This window comes from Cupressus sempervirens, chromosome 3 (assembly GCF_028749045.1).
Source record: "Cupressus sempervirens isolate cs-2001-9-10 chromosome 3, ASM2874904v1, whole genome shotgun sequence".
Classification (NCBI taxonomy): domain Eukaryota; kingdom Viridiplantae; phylum Streptophyta; class Pinopsida; order Cupressales; family Cupressaceae; genus Cupressus; species Cupressus sempervirens.
In genome coordinates, this window is record NC_143120.1 from 873278396 (window position 1) to 873295285 (window position 16890).

General features: G+C 36.1%; 1 pseudogene; it reads right to left on the reverse strand.

Moving 5' to 3' along the window:
- LOC149569566 (AP2-like ethylene-responsive transcription factor At1g16060 pseudogene) overlaps nt 1-16272 on the reverse strand; it is a 137988-nt pseudogene extending 121716 nt beyond the window's left edge.
- Between the last annotated feature and the right edge of the window lie 618 nt (nt 16273-16890).

Below are 16890 nucleotides of genomic sequence, written 5' to 3' on the forward strand. Positions count from 1 at the left end.
TAGGAAAGTAGTCACATGGCTTGGGCAATGTCTAGTCTTGTGTAGACCATAACATACATCAAACTTCCAGTAGTACTTTGATACAGTATTTGACTCATCTCTTCCATCTCCAATGGGGATGAACGATACTGTGAGCTAGAAAGCTTTGTTCCCATAGTAACAAGAACACTCAATGGTCTAGGATCCTACATATTTAATTTTCTCATAATATTACCAACATACTTACTCTGACCTAGCCAAAGCTTTTTTTTTCCTATCTCTTATAATCTCCATTCCTAGAATGTACCTTGCTACAACAAGATCTTTCATTTCAAACTTTGTTGAGAGCTAAGATTTTAATTTTGCAATCAAACCTTTTCCTTTCCCAATAAACAACATGTTATCAACATATAAGGCAATAACAAGGAAATAATCACCATCAGACTTGTAGTATATATAGTGATTAGATTTAGATCACACAAATCCCAAAATCAATACATATGTATCAAATTTTTGGTACCACATCCTAGGACGTTATTTTAAACCATACAAGGATTTCTTCAATTTACAGACCAAATGACTTTTACCTTTCACCACAAAGTGCTCTAGATGTGTCATATAAATTTCTTCCACCAAATCTCCATGAAGGAAAGTTGTCTTCACATCCATCTGCTCAACTTCTAAATCATAAGTTTTTGTAGTAGAAAGTAAAAATTGAATGGATGTCATTTTTTCTATAGGAGAAAAAATTTCACCACAATTAATTCCTACAACCTGGGAGTAACCTTTTACAACCAATCATGCTTTATACTTCACAATGCTTCCATCTAAACCCATCTTACTTTTGAACACCCATTTACAACCAATAGCCTCCCATTCTTTAGGCAATGGTACAAGGTCCCATGTTTCATTCCTCTTAAGAGCTTCCATCTCTTCTCCCATGGTTATTTTTTAGGACTTTGAATCATTAATACCAAGAGCCTCTTCTAAAGATTTTGGTTCATCAATATTAGCATTCAAAGAAAATATACACCTACAATAATTAGGAGAATATCCATACCTTTCTAGTGCTTTCCTCTATCTAATAGACCTTCAAACAAGATTTGGTTCAAGTTCATATTTAGGTTCTCCCTCTTCCTCTAATGATTCATAACTCATAGAGCTCTCTTCAACATCTCATCTTTTTAAGGGCCTCAATTCAATTTTCTTAGGTGTAGTAGGTAGTTGAATCATATCTTTCTTTTCTTCTATCTATTCTAGTTTCATTGTAATAGAAGAAGGCTTAGTTTCTCTAAAAATAACACTTTTGGAATAAAATACCTTTTGTGCAATAGGATCCCAAAGCTTGTATCCTTTCACACCATAACTATATCTGATGAAGATACATTTCACAACTTTGTTGTCCAAATTTGTCTGTTTCTCCTTTGGCACATAAACAGATGCCTCACAACCAAAAGCTCTCAGATGTCTAACTGAAGGCTTGTGGCTTGAACATGCTTCGATTGGTGTCTTATCAACAAGATTTTATGTAGGAGACTTATTTATCAAGTAGCAGGTAGTGGCTATAGCTTCAACCCAAAACTTTTGTTCTAGTCTAGCTCCATTCAACATACTCCTAGTCTTCTCCATCAAGATCATGTTTATTCTTTCTCCAACTCCATTCTATTGTAGAGAATACAGAGTTGTCTTCTCTCTTTTAATACCACAATCTTTACAAAATGTGTCAAAGTTGTTAAAGCAGTATTTAGTGCCATTATCAGTTCTCAAAAAATTTATCTTCTTTCCAATCTACAACTCAACCATTGCTTTAAATTCTTTAAAACAAATGAAAGTTTTAGCTTTACTCCTAAGGAAATGAAGCCATATTCTTCTACTAAAATCATCAATGAAAGAGACATAATAAACTGATCTACCAATAGAAGGAACATCAACTAGACCAAATACATCTAAATGGATTAGATCCAAAATACATGAGGACTTATTAGAATTTGAGTAAAATTGAACACAATTTTGTTTACCATAGATACAATGCTCACAAAAATCAAACTCAAGATTGCAGTCATTCAACCCATCAACAAGGTTTTTATTTTTTAAGATTCATAGACCCTTCTCACCTATGTGGCTAAGTCTTTGGTGCCATAACATAGTCTTCTTTGCAGACAACTTTGATTCAGTAGATAGAGCACCCTTGGGTACCCAAAAAACATGATCATATGCTGAAAGAGAAACTCTCTCCTTCTCCAAAAAAGTAGTCCTTTTCACAATCTTATCAGAAGTGCTATTACACTCAACCATGCATGCATCAAGCTGGTATAATGTACTCAATCTTCTTCCTCTTTCTATTACCATAGCACCTCTCACCATTTTCACACTTGCTTCAGAAAACTATACATGCACACTTGCATCTTTTAGTTTGCTAATAGATAAAAAATTCCTTGCTAGTCCTAGGATATGCAAGACACCATTAGATCTTCTAATTCTTCCATTATAAAATTTCACATGAATACTTCCATGACTAACAATATCAAGAACTGAGTTATCACCCAAATACACCTTACCACCATCAAACTTTTCATACTTACTAGACCAATTTCTATTAGGAGTCATGTGAAAAGATGCACCTAAGTCTATCAACCATGCATTGTCACCTACATGAGTGGCTAGGGTTATGATGAAAGCATCTCCATCTTCCTTCTCAGACTTAGAATCAAAATCTTGCTTCTTCTTCTTCTTTTTCTTATCCTCTTTGCAGTCCTTTCAGAAGTGTCTAGGTTTTCCACAATTCCAATAGATTGCCTTGGATTTACTAGGAGATTTTGATCTCCCCTTATTCTTGGACTTAGAATGAACATGCTACTTTTTGTTCTTGTATCTTTCTTTTGGTCTTCCTTGAACACTCAAACCTTCTTTGGCATTCAGAGAGATCTTACTTCTCATCTCCTTAGAAAGTAGAGAACCAACAACATCCTTCATATTCAAGACAACTAAAGTGCTCCCTATGGCCATGCCAAGGTTGTCCCATGACTTTGGCAATGAACATAGAAAGATTTGGCACCTTTCTTCTTTGTCCATCAAAACCCCAACTTGTTGGAATATTCAAATATGGAAAGAGTACTTATGAGAGTGGGGGGGGGGGGTGAATCAGAAGTACCAAACTTTAACCAATAAAACTTTTAGCTGAAAGTAAATTGCATGCATATAAATTCATTAAGTAAACATGAAACTAAACACATGCATCAATAACTCATAACACTGGAATTTGGTAAACCAGAAACCCTCCAGGAATAAGAAGGTAAAACTGGGGTGGGGATCATACCCACAAAAATTACTGTAGCAATATTGTTCAACCACTTCTGATGGTCTGCCCTATTAAAGGCTTTACACTATGTCAATAATGACTTGGTTAGAGGATTTACAAACACTTAACATGAAGTGTCACCTTGTTCAAGGATTTAGTCACCTATTTAAAGGATTTATCAAAATAGTTGTTAAGCTAACCTATCACCATAGGATTTTTCATTCTAATATAATTGCTAGAGATTATTAGGTGCAAAAACTTGACTGATTACAATCCTTGATTGCTGATTGTAGGTACTTTGTTCTGCTTTCTCTGATCTAGATCCTTTTGTGATCTGATAATCCTCACTTCTAAAAATAGAATTCCTTTCGAACCCTTGTATGTCTTCTCATACCTCTCGTCTCTCATTCTTTATAATGAAGTTTTGTTTTCCTTATAAAAACATTTGAAGATTTAGGGTTAGGTATGGATCTACGATCCACAATCAATCTTCATTTTTTGCTCAATACTTATCTTTTGCTGATTGGTTGCATGTCTTTAGCATTTTCTTATTGGCTGCATGCAAATTACTTAGGAAAAATAAAAGATTCAATCTCATCATTAAATCCTTTGAGATTTACCTTATGTCGGCTATAAAAACTGTTTGCATCATTTGTGCAATTACAAACTCTTATGCTGATCTACTGTGTTACTCGGCTCCTGAAGTACTGTTGATTCTCGACACATGCTATTTCCTAGATTACTTGGCACTTACTCAAAACTATATCACTCAGCACTTTATGCTACTCGGCACTTGATGTCACTCGACATCTGTTCTTCACTCAGCATCTGAACTTCACTCGACATCTAAACTTTACTCGGCATCTGAACTTCACTCGACATCTGAACTTCACTCGGCACCTAAACTTTACTCCAATGTATAATGTGATTAAATGTGTTGGCACTCAAGTGTCAAAAACCATTATGAGGGTAACAATATCCCCCTTTGACATGAGTGAGAAAAACACTTAACTAACCTTATGAATGCATTAACTAATCTATTTGGTATATACAGAGTTTTAAGGAGAACTTGATCAAAATTTGTGCTTTACAATATATACCTCAAAAATTTTGTAACTCGCCCTGAGTTGATTGTGCCTTATCTATATATCATGCTCCTTTTCTTATCTTTTCTCCCCCATTCCATATCTGTGCAACTCCCCCTTTATTAACTCTTATCTCCCCCTTTTTGACACTTATGTCAAAGATTGGTTAAGGGTTAAGACCATATTTAGCCAAAAATGTGCTATTTACCTCCATAATCATTCTTAGAGCTGCATCCTAATTGTTCAAAGCAATTTCCAATGACTTATGCTAGATGGTAGTCTCGGCAGCAAGATGAATAAGTCCATCTATTGTAGAAAGATTTAGATCTTTCTTGAGAATAGTTTCAGCATATACTTGCTCTTTATGGAGTATCTCTAAATGTGGGGTAATGGAGGATTGGAGCTATATTAATTTGGCTTTGATATTAGCCTCATCTGCTGTTAATACAGCTATTTCTTTGTGAATGTGAAGCGATTGAGCAAAATGCTTCTCACTCTAAGCTGGATCATGAGGTAGTTGCATGCTTGAGACGTTTAAATTTCTTTCCAAGCTCAGTATCTTTTGGCTTGTTTCTTCTGTGAAATATGAGAAATCACACAACTTTTTGTACAATGAGAATATATTCTCAAGTACCTTTTTCACTTTGTCAATAAGCTTTGCCAATTCAACTTGTGAAAGTGCAATTTGACTTGATATTTTTTCATTCACTTTCCCTTGAAATTTCCTTTCTAACCATTCCAAAAGTTTTACATTGGTTTCTAGGTCTTCATTTGTCACCTGGTCAACAATATTTGTTAGTTGCTCTGTGATATGCTTTGACTCATCCAGTGATTGCAAATTGAAGGCATCCATAAAGATGTCCTTGATTTCATAAAGTGTTTGCTTATTTTTATACTCTTTTCTGAGTATTTCTTGTCTTTTTCTTCTATTTAGTGCATCCTGCACCTTATTGATTTGATCAATGGTTATTGTTTTTGAGTCATAGCTCGGTATGAATATCTCTTCATCTAATTCAGGGTCTCCATAGTGAAGTACCCTTGCCACTCTGGTAGTGCTAGATGTTGGTACAGATATCTGCAATGGCTGATGTGAAGGAGTTCCCAAGGTAGGCAAATTTATTAATGTTTGTACTACCTCCTATTCTTTAGGGATTTTCACTGTTTCCTCCTCCTGCTGACTACCATGATCAATTATTGTTATCTATGGAAGTGTACCTTGTGTTTATGTTGTAGGATCAGATGTAATAGTCTGTCCTGTTTGTTCTGTTCCTTTTTCTATAGCTACACTTTTCTTTTGTCTTGTAGCATCAATTATACTTGTTGGTATTTCAATTTGACTACTAGTAGTTGTGATAGAAGGTGGTTCTTGTGTATTCACCTTATCTTTAACTATACTTTCTACTAGTTTTTGCAATTCATCCAAACTAACCAATACTGGGTTTGCACATAATATTGCTTGTTGTGTAGATTGGTCAAGGATTTTCTTAAGATCTTCTATAGTTAATGGATTGATATTCTGATCAGAAGTATTAGTAACATCAACAATAGTTACAGTGTCTGGAGGTGAGATCGATGCTTGAGGAGGGCTCAGGGATGGCAATTGTGTGTCTTGCACACTCTGGTTTGGTTGCTGCTCTTTCTCAGTTGTTGCCATTTCATCCTATTTTTGTGTCTCTTCCTCCTCTCCATCTTTCTTTGCTTCTTCCTTCTTCTCTTCTTTTTCCTTCTTCTCTTCTTCCACTTTCTTCTCTTCTTCTCCTTTTTCTATTACTGTCTTCTCTTCTCTTCTTTTTCTCCTCTCTTCTTCTGGAATGATAGCTTCTTCCTTGTATTCTTCTTCAAAAAGATCTTCAATCTTTTTGTATAAATTCTTCCATGATTTCATTGTTCTTTGAACAATTTCTTCTATCTTGTTTTGGAGTATGAAGAATGCCCTATATTTAGGTGTGAACCTATTATTATGCCTTTTGACTGCATTCTTTATTTGTTCCTTAGTTAAATCCAGCAATACACTCGCTAGGGTTGATTCCCTCATCTCCTTCTCCATTTTTAAGCAAAAATGCCATCTGTCTTCTACAATTCTTGACAGTTCTTTTGGCAATTGACCATCTAGTTCAAGTGGAGTGTACTTGAACTGTGCCATCATTCCATAGACTGTTTCTTCTATTCTATTTTGTTCTTCCTTGGTAAATTTATTGAAATCTACTTTATTTACATTACTTAAATCACCATTTCCAATCTTTTTACATAAGGTATCAACTAAAGAATGATTTACCTTTTCAAATTGGTCTTCTTCATCAGTGTTAGGTTGAGCCACATATCTTCTTCTTTTTTTGGGCTCTTCTTGTGTTTCCTTGATGTGATCCTTCTTTTTAACTTTCTCTGTGGCCTTTTGAGTAGAGGCTCTTGTTGATGCTCATGTTGTTGGCTTTCTAGGTGAAGGAGTAGCAGCTTTCTTTGATTTAGGCTTAGCTGAAGGCTGTTTTGTTGCCTTTCTCTTCTTTGGCTCAGCTTTAGTTGGTGCTTCCTTGGCTTCTTCTTCCTCTGCACCTTTCTCCTTGTCTTCTTCAAGACCTTGAGTTAGTTCCATTGGCCCTTGTTCCTGCTCATCTTCATCCTCACTATCATCTTCTTCTTCTTCTGCCTCAGCCTCAATTTCTTTGCCAAACTTCTTCTTGATTTTCTTGATTAATTTATCTTTCTTCTTCAATGTAGAAGCAGTTTTTAATTCTATTTTTATTTTTTATCTTACCACATCATAAGTGCCAAAATGTGGCGCATTTTTATCTGCTTCCTCTACTAATAATGCAGTTATTGTTGCTGATGCCTCATCAATATTGATTTCGTATCCAAATGGCCTTAGCCATCTTACCCTTGGTATTACTACTTGAAAGTAAGTGAAATCTATGTCAACTAAGAAACATATGTCATTAGTATGCTTTTCTACTAAGGAAGCTGGTATCCTTGATCTTTGCTTCATGGATTTCTTAAAATCCTCAAAATAGCTTGTCATCAAAGTATCACAATTTTCTCCCATTTGCTCTATATATTCATTAATTTGTGCAATGATGGTTCTATCATTCCTCCATGCTACTTTACCAAAAGAAGGAAATTCATTCTATACATAAAAGAATATGCAAACTAGGATTGCTCCAAATTTGCATTGTGTGCCCTTTGTTCTTCTTATGGCAGCTAGGTTTTCATTGATTTGTTGCAATTGTAGTTTTGCAAGATCATAAGTATGATCCTTTTTCACCAATTTGTAACCTACATCTACTGCAATGCATGGTACACTGTTGAGTCTACTGGATTGATAGAATTTGTGAGCAATGACTCTAACATCAAATTCTACTAGTGGATCCTGTATGGTATGAATTGTCATACCTCTTTTGTTCCATTGTGCACCAGTATTCCTTTCAATGACCTCCTTCGATTCACTTCTTAGGGTTTTGAACCAATCTAAGGTTGGGTACCCTATTACTCTATGTATAATTTCCTTTGTCAGATTGATGGGCATATCTTCTAACCACAATTTTCCACCATGGATTCTGCTCAATACAAGTCTAATCCATTCAGTTTTGAATACGGTGGGAAAGCCTAAAACTCAGGTCAAACCCTTTCTTTCAACGATTTTAAATTCTTCTTTCGGTACTCCATCTACACATAGTTTATCATAAGCTTGTCTAATTTCCATGTCTCTTAGGGCTCCTATCTTGCAATTGTAACATTTCCTCACATCTTGAACCATTACAACTTTTGGGGGAATGTGGGAGAGAGCTCCGGCTGGGTCATTTTTGTAGGCAACTTCGGGAATAGGATGGAAATCAGGTTGCTTGACTTCATTTGAAACTAACTAGACTTTGAATGACTCTTTTTCCTTGACTTTCATTGAACTTGATGCCATGTTTGCAAACTAGGGTTTATACAACAAACAGATATGAAACTATGTAGCTCGGTACAAATGAAAATACCTTTAGATCGATGAAAAATGTGTTGAATGAGGTTGTAATCTACTGAAAAATGCTGGATTCTTGCTATGAAGTCACTCAGCTCTCTTTCTTCTTCTTTGCTCTGTGATCGTGATGAGTAAAACTGATTGAAATTGCGATAATATACCCTATTTCCATCACATTAAATGCTCAACTGCCAACTCAGCTTCTGAAGAAATTTAACCTAACTTGGGGTCCACTACATTTCCTCTTTACTTGGCTTCCATTAGAGTTATTCAACTCGGCATCAATTATCAGCTCGGTCGTTGTTAGGAGCTCGGCATCTGTTGGAGTTTTGACTCGACATCCAAAGATAGCTCAGCAACAGCATTTAGTTTTGTCTTGACATCTTGTTTCATGTACATTTATACTTTGCATATCTTCATTGTCTAGGGACTAATGTGTGATATAGCTTTGTATATCAATCTCATATACTTCTCATGCTTAGTTTGATGAAGTGTGATCACTTGACCCATAGGGTGAAGTGATCCCTCCACTTGATGTGTTGCACTCTTTCTTTTTCCAAATCTTATTCATTTTCTCCCTTATCTTTTCGACATCCACCTTTTCTTTTCCTTTGTTTTCTTCAGTCTTGGGTGCCTTTGATCTTGTAGGATAGTTTCTGCTGATATGAGAAATTTTCAAACAACTAAAACATGTAGTTTGATTCAACCATCTTTTGTAAATCCCTCTGAAATGTGTTCTCATGTAGTTTTGTGGTATATGTCCATATTCTTCACAATAATGACAACTGTACTTAGTATTGTAATCCCAATGATGATGACTTTCATTCCCTTCTATTTTTGCTAGTTGATTTGTTGTCCACATAGGTTTTGATCTACAGTCAAATTCCCTATGTCCATAATTTTTGCAATTATAACAATGTCCATCAAATCTCTAAGTCCTTGTAACATTGGATCTGCAATCTTGTGTCATATGTCCTTGCATGTTGCACTTGTGACAGAAACTTTTACTCTTGGATGTATTTGATTGATTGAATCTTCTGCTCTTGCACACATTAGTTGTATGCCCCTTCTTATTACAGTAATGACAAGTGGGTTTCAAATTCTTACCTTTGTCACTTCTTTGTTCAACAATTTTTGATGATTCTCCAACTTCAGTACTATTGTAACCTAGTCCTGATGTATCATGGGTAGATTCTGGAGATTTCAGCAACTGTTCAAAATATTTGATGGCTTCACTTGACTTGTTGAGATTCTCTGCCACCTCTTTTTCTTTGTTCAATTCATTCTACATTTGTTCATTTTGCATCTTCAAAGTAGAGATCTCAATATCTTTCACATTGAGTTCATGATGAAGGTTCATCATTTGGGCAAGTGTATCCATCTGCATGTTTGAGATCCTTGTCAGTTTAGTACATTTTTCTTCAAGTCTGTTTGCAAGATTTCTTTTATCATTTTCCAATATCACTTTGTCTTCAACTACTCTTTTCTTGTGTTCAGTAATTTCACAAATCATTATGGCCTATGATTCATGTTCCATCTTGAGAGATCTTATCTCTTCTGCTTGAATTTTGTTTTTCTCCATCAGTTCTGCTATTGCTGCATCAAACTCTTTAGTGTCTCCACTGGAAAATATGTTAGTGGTATCTATCTCCTTGTAGTTTATCTCATTCTCAGCTATGGCCAGCTCCTTCTTCTTTTTTAATGAGCTTCTCAATTTGTTTCTAAATTCCTTCAAGCTATGCAAAGCAAGTTGCACATCTATCACCTAATTTTCAGTGATCTTTCCAAGTTTGAAAGCTTCCATCTTTAGATCTTTTCCTCCAAGCTGTTAGGCTTTTCCTTAAGAGAACCTAGATTAGCTCTGATACCAATTGTTGGAATATTCAAATATGGAAAGAGTACTTATGAGAGGGGGGGATGAGTCAGAAGTACCAAACTTTAACCAATAAAACTTTTAGCTGAAAGTAAATTGCATGCATGTAAATTCATTAAGTAAACAATAAACTAAACACATGCATCAATAACTCACAACACTGGAATTTGGTAACCCAAAAACCCTCCAGGAATAAGAAGGTAAAACTGGGGTGGGGATGATACCCACAAAAATTACTGCAACAATATTGTTCAACCACTTCTGATGGCCTGCCCTGTTAAAGGCTTTACACTATGTCAATAGTGACCTAGTTAGAGGATTTACAAACACTTAATATGAAGTGTCACCTTGTTAAAGGATTTAGTCACCTATTTAAAGGATTTATCGAAATAGCTGTTAAGCTAACCTATCACCATAGGATTTTTCATTCTAATACAATTGCTAGAGAGTATTAGGTGCAAAAACCTGACTGATTACAATCCTTGATTGTTGATTGCAGGTATTTTGTTCTGCTTTCTCTGATCTAGATCATTTTGTGATCTGATAATCCTCACTTCTGAAAATAGAATTCCTTTCAAACCCTTGTATGTCTTCTCATACCAATCGCCTCTCATTCTTTATAATGAAGTTTTGTTTTCCTTATAAAGACATTTGAAGATTTAGGGTTAGGTATGGATCTACGATCCACAATCAATCTTCATTTTTCGCTCAATACTTATCTTTTGTTGATTGGTTGCATGCCTTTAGCATTTTATTATTAGCTGCATGCAAATTACTTAGGAAAAATAAAAGATTTGATCTCATCATTAAATCCTTCGAGATTTACCTTATGTTGGCTGTAAAAACTGTTTGCATCATAGTTTGTGCAATTACATACTCTTATGTTGATCTACTGTGTTACTCGACTCCTAAAGTACTGCTAATGATCGACACATGTTGTTTCCTGGATTACTTGGCACTTACTCAAAACTGTGTCGCTCGGCACTTTATGCTACTCGGCACTTGATATCACTCGGCATCTATTCTTCACTCGACATCTGAACTTCACTCGGCATCTAAACTTTACTCAACATCCGAACTTCACTCGGCATCTGAACTTCACTTGGCACCTAAACTTTACTCCAATGTAGAATGTGATTAAGTGTGTTGGCACTCAAGTGTCAAAAACCATTATGAGGGTAACACAACTAAGGTCAACTGAGTCACCAACATATTAAAACTTTCAAGATGCTCAGAAATCCATCCACCTTCTTCCATTCTCAAGGAACATGACTTCTTCCTCAAGAAAATCTTGTTCACAAGTGATTTTTCTTGATAGATCTCACTTAGCTTCTTTCAAAGCTTCTTTTCGGTAGGTTCTTCATGTATATTAATCAAAATCAAGTATGCAAGACATAATCTAATGAGACCTTTAGCTTTTTTATCTATCACATCATATTGTGCAGCTAAAGTCAAATCTATAGGCCTCAACTTATTCTCATCAAACACATCTCATAGATCCTAATCAATCAATAGATCTTCCATCTTCAACTTCTACATCTCAAAGTTTGTGCTAGAAAACTTCTCTACATCAATCCTCTCTAATATGCTTGCCATCTTTCCAATCCTACAACATAGAAATGAAAACCTCTACACAAGCTCCCACTCAAACATTGATTAGCTCAAAAAACACTATACACAACAAATAGAACCAAAACTAGCCAGGCTTTGATACCACTTGTAAGGAAGTAAAGATGTACATAATCACTTCGTACACTTATCTTGCCTACACTAATCTTGAGAGAGCGATTATGCAAATTTAACTAACTACTATAGAGATCTCAAGAAATGCATAATAACATAATCAAAATAATAATGAACACATAACACAATGATTACTGTGGGGAAACCCTTCTAGGAGAAAAACTCCACCCCCCAAAACCTGCACAATGTATTCACAATTAAGAAGATTACAATACACTTGCAATTCAAGCTCTTACAGGAGCACATCACCACAACTCAAACTCAGACTTAGACTCAAGGAGACTCCTTCTAGCACTCACTCTTGCAAATAGAACTTGATGATCCAAACACCTCCCAAAACCCTCCTTTTATAGTGATTTACAACTTGGAAACCATTTGTGGTTTAACAAAACCATGGGCCAAAACCATGGGCAAAACAACTATGCCACATGTTACCCACTTGTCATTTTTAAGTCCAAGAATGGCATTTTCATCCATAATTTTGTCCTCTAGTTTAGATCCCCATAAAATTCATATAATGAGTTGTTTATACTCTAAAAATAGTCCTATATTGTACTAGGGACAAGACACATTTTTAATAACTCATACACCTTTTTCCAACTCATAAACATGTGGAAAAATACCACAAACAAATTCTAGAATTTTTTAGAAAATACTTGCAAGGTTGAGACACAATTCTCAACAACATGCATGAACTTCTAGAACAAGTGAGACCACCTCACTAGATGAATTTGAGAGAGATTTGAAAGAGTTGGAAAATGAAAACAAGAATTGAAAATACCCCTGTTCGATTCTTATCAAACAGAATGTTAATAAATGCTCTGCTTCAAGTCTAGTAGCCTCCCACTCACTAGTTAATTCCCTCCTAGCAATTTTAAGAACTGATACAATGTCAAATCCCTCTCCAAGCATAAGTGTGATTTCATTTGCCCTCACCCTTTTACAGTCACTTAACTGCACACTACAATCAAGTTTTAATCATATACTTCTTCATTGTGTTTAATCTAAATATAATTATATTACCTATAGAGGATAGCCACTCTATCCTCTGTGCGAAACCCTTTCAATGTGACATTTTCCTTTTAGGTATCACAAGTTGTAATATGTGTAGGAAAATGTTATTTGAGGTAATCTCAACTATTATGAACCTTTAAAATTTTCCTAGTATATTGGACTCATTCCATCATTTTCCATTGTGTATGCCTGCACACATTCATTTAATCTCATATGATGGAATATGCATACAAAATTAAAAAGAAAAATCAATGCTAAGAGCTTGATTTAGACAAGTAGCATTCATGTCCCAAATTTTATCTATCGGATGGAAATAATCAGCCTCCCAAAGTAGATCTAGCTTTAAAAAAATTCAAACTAAAACACGGACTCTTCAGACTAAACAATTAATCACTTGGCACTGATTAAAATCAAATTCGACTACTGAATGAAAACTCTAAAAATCATTTTAACACTTTCTACGAACTATGATTTTCCTACCAGGAAGCCTTTGGAAATGGATTTAAAAATTGACTAAAACAAATAACTAGGCTATGAGATCTGACATATCTATTCTCTAGTTAACATTCTTTCACCCTGTCAAATTTGATCTCATGAAAAAACTTGGGTCAAAAGATATTGACCATCAAAGTTGGTCATGTGAAACTATCTACAAATAAACACGTCAGAAAATGATAAAGTGCATTCAATTTTGGCTTCAAAAATAGGTCAAACGAACACTTGGGGGCACAAAAATTGGGGCATTAGTTCACTATCATGAGGAGAATATAAATATATGATTTGGGCTCATGATGAATAACTAGGTGCATTTGGTAGGTGTTTGAAGTGGGGAACTTGGACCTACAAGATTGAGAACATTAGCAGAACATTGATTTTTGCAAATGGAATAGATCTGGAAAAGCATGTAGACGGATTGGTCAAGACTCAAAAATTGGCATACTTAAAGTAGTTTTAGAGTATAACATAGTGGTACAATCCATTTTCTCTCATCTATCATGGGTTCAAAGTTATGAAACCCCAAATAGGGCTACCAATCAATTTACACTTTTAGACACCAATAAAACTTCAAAAATTGCATTTGGAAGCACATTTAAAAACTAGTCAAATGGATTCATCATAGTCTCATATCTAAAACATAGTACATGTCTGACTCCTAAAATGAGATGATAAAATAATTTTCTTATTTTAGTCAAATAGGTCAAGTTATAACTAGTCAAACAGGGCTTCCTAGAATTCTAAGCAAAATGAATCGACAAGACAATAGTAAACAACCAACTTTGAGGGATTCAAAGCCTAGTCAAAACATATTGAAATGATTTAAAAATTGAAACATAGGTTCATTCATATACTAAACACTCCCAAAGTGGTGAGTCATGAAACTTAACTAGGTGCAAGATATTCAATTGCAAACTAGGCTTCTTGTCAATGTTTGACACTAAGGCAAAAATGCAGATCTGAATAATACTCAAAATGAAGCTTCACAAAATGATTCAAAATGGAAATTTATCATTATGGGATGCATGTATATACTGAATAAAAAGTGTTAGAAACATGAAACACTTCATAGGCCTCAAAATGATGGTCAGGTACACATGCATGAAAAGCTCTTATAGGGGCCCAATTAGACTAAAAATTTAGAATGGTTCTCAAAATGAAGGCTTCAATTTTGAGTCCCAACACTTGGGCAATGAAAATTTTTCTAAAGGGAGCATCTTTCAATTCACTCATTGTGGGACCATTCTATTAGCTCTACTAGGTCTGGTTGGCTAGGTAAAAGCTACGATACATCTCATTTTTCTCACTAAGCATCGAGGATACTTTCACAAATTTTGTACCTAGATGTCCCCAAGATTCACTAAGTTGAACCAAACAATGATTTTTAAAGGGTAATATCTTGTACCTTGTGATGGTTATCAAAAATATGTAAAGTATGAAAGTAAGGTGTCCCCAAGATCTAAGTGTGTTTATCTCCATTTGTTTATGGCCCACACAATCTTGTTTTGGCAAACACATTTCATTTGATACAAAATATCATAATCTTGCATAGCAGAAAGTTGCTAAATGGAGCATTTGTAGACACCAAAAATCGTCCCAAATGACTATATTAATCTAATTAATACTAGTCACATTTCTCTACTTATTTAATTAAATTATTTTAATTAAATAGGTTCATTTTTGCCTAAGTATTTAAATTTAATTTAAATACTCCTAGCTCTAATGTGCTAATTTAAATTAACACATGATTCTCCACATATTCCTTTTTTTTAAATAAATTTTATTTATTTAAACTCTTCCATATTCCCATTAATTCTTCTAGACCTTGATTAAATTAAATTTCTTTTAATTTAATCTTTATCCAAACTGCCTAGAAGTATGTGCATTCATATGAGTTGTCATCACATGGGTCCACATATCTTTTAAGAACATGTTGTCTACACCATAGGAACCTTCTACACACACATGCCACCTCATCAGTCTTATCCATCTATCTAGAATGTGAGATAAGGTGCTTAGTTGTCAATCCTTATCCTTATCTCCTAGTGGTTTCTAAGCACATTCTAGATGCTTCCTCCATCTACTTTAAATAGATGTCTTGTCTCAAGCTTTCCACTGGGGCGGGGGGGGTTAGGAGTCATTAGAAGTCATTATCATCCATTATGTACCATTAGAATCTCTTATCATTGCATCATCATTCTGTCATTTTGATTTCTCATATCATCTAATCTAGGTACATATTCCATCACTCACACTTGCATTCACACATCCAAGAGATTCATCCATTGTTGTGTTCCTAAGAGCATACCAAACATACTCTCCATCTAAGATACACCAACAAGGCTTCTTATGGATGCCTTTGTTGAGTTGTAGAGGTGGAATGGTCTTTGTTTGTCATTTGCTTATTCATTTGTTCATAGTTTGAGGTTTGCATAATCTTGGTTACAATTTTATGCAATACATTTTGGCACGCCCGGTGGGACCCACTTCACGGGTTCAAATTTGGAGCGCATGAGGTGAGTACCCTATATTTTCTTCTTCTTTGTTGGGTAAATTTTTTTTTAAAAATCCCCTTTTGCTAAATCGTTCAAAAAAAAAAAAGGGGGGGGGCTTGGGGTAGGTTTTCTTCATTTTTCTTTATGCCATTTATGTTATTAAAAAAATAAAAAAATTTTTAAAAAATTTTTTAAAAAAATTTGAATTTCATTTCCCCGAGCCGCCTCCCCAGCTGCTCCCTCTTCTTCCCGGCACCACCGCCTCCACCAACAGCTCCACTCGCATCTTGGAGCCACACCCTACACTCTTTGTGTCCTCCCTCTCCCCTGCACATCGCCGCCACCGCAGCCTCACCTCCGTGCCCCTCGCTGTCGATCACGCCACTCCGCCCCCGGGCTCCACCTCCGACCGCTAGATTTCAGCTCAAACCCGCCACCAACGCTTCCTCCCCATGGAATTTCTTCTCTATCATTGTTATTCCTCCCTGTGGCTCCTTTTTCTCCCATGGCCGCGACCTGTTGGTGCCGCCCCCGCCTTTTTCTTCTGCTCACGATCGCTCGTCGCCGTCGGCACCCGAACCACCCGCAGCCGCCGCTGTTGCCTCCCTCCACGGCAACCCTGCCCGCTTCTGCCCTATGCCACTATCCAAGCCCCGAGGTTTCATTGTAGTTTGAAACCCTCATCTCCCAGCAACCTTCTTTACATGCCCTTTTCTGCCACGTGCAGCCACTGTAACTGCCGTTGCTGCAATACCCCCTTGCGTCCACTGTTTCCCCGCGCGGCCTATGCTCCTTCTCGCACCCCTTTTGCGACTGCCTTCTGTAACTGTGGCCACCCACCGCCCACTCTGCGTCCTCCCACGGGCGCCGCTGCCTGCTCCATCTATTCCATGTCTTCCGCTCCGCTCCCTTCCCTGCGACTCACCTACAACCTCGCAACCCTTGTCACCTCC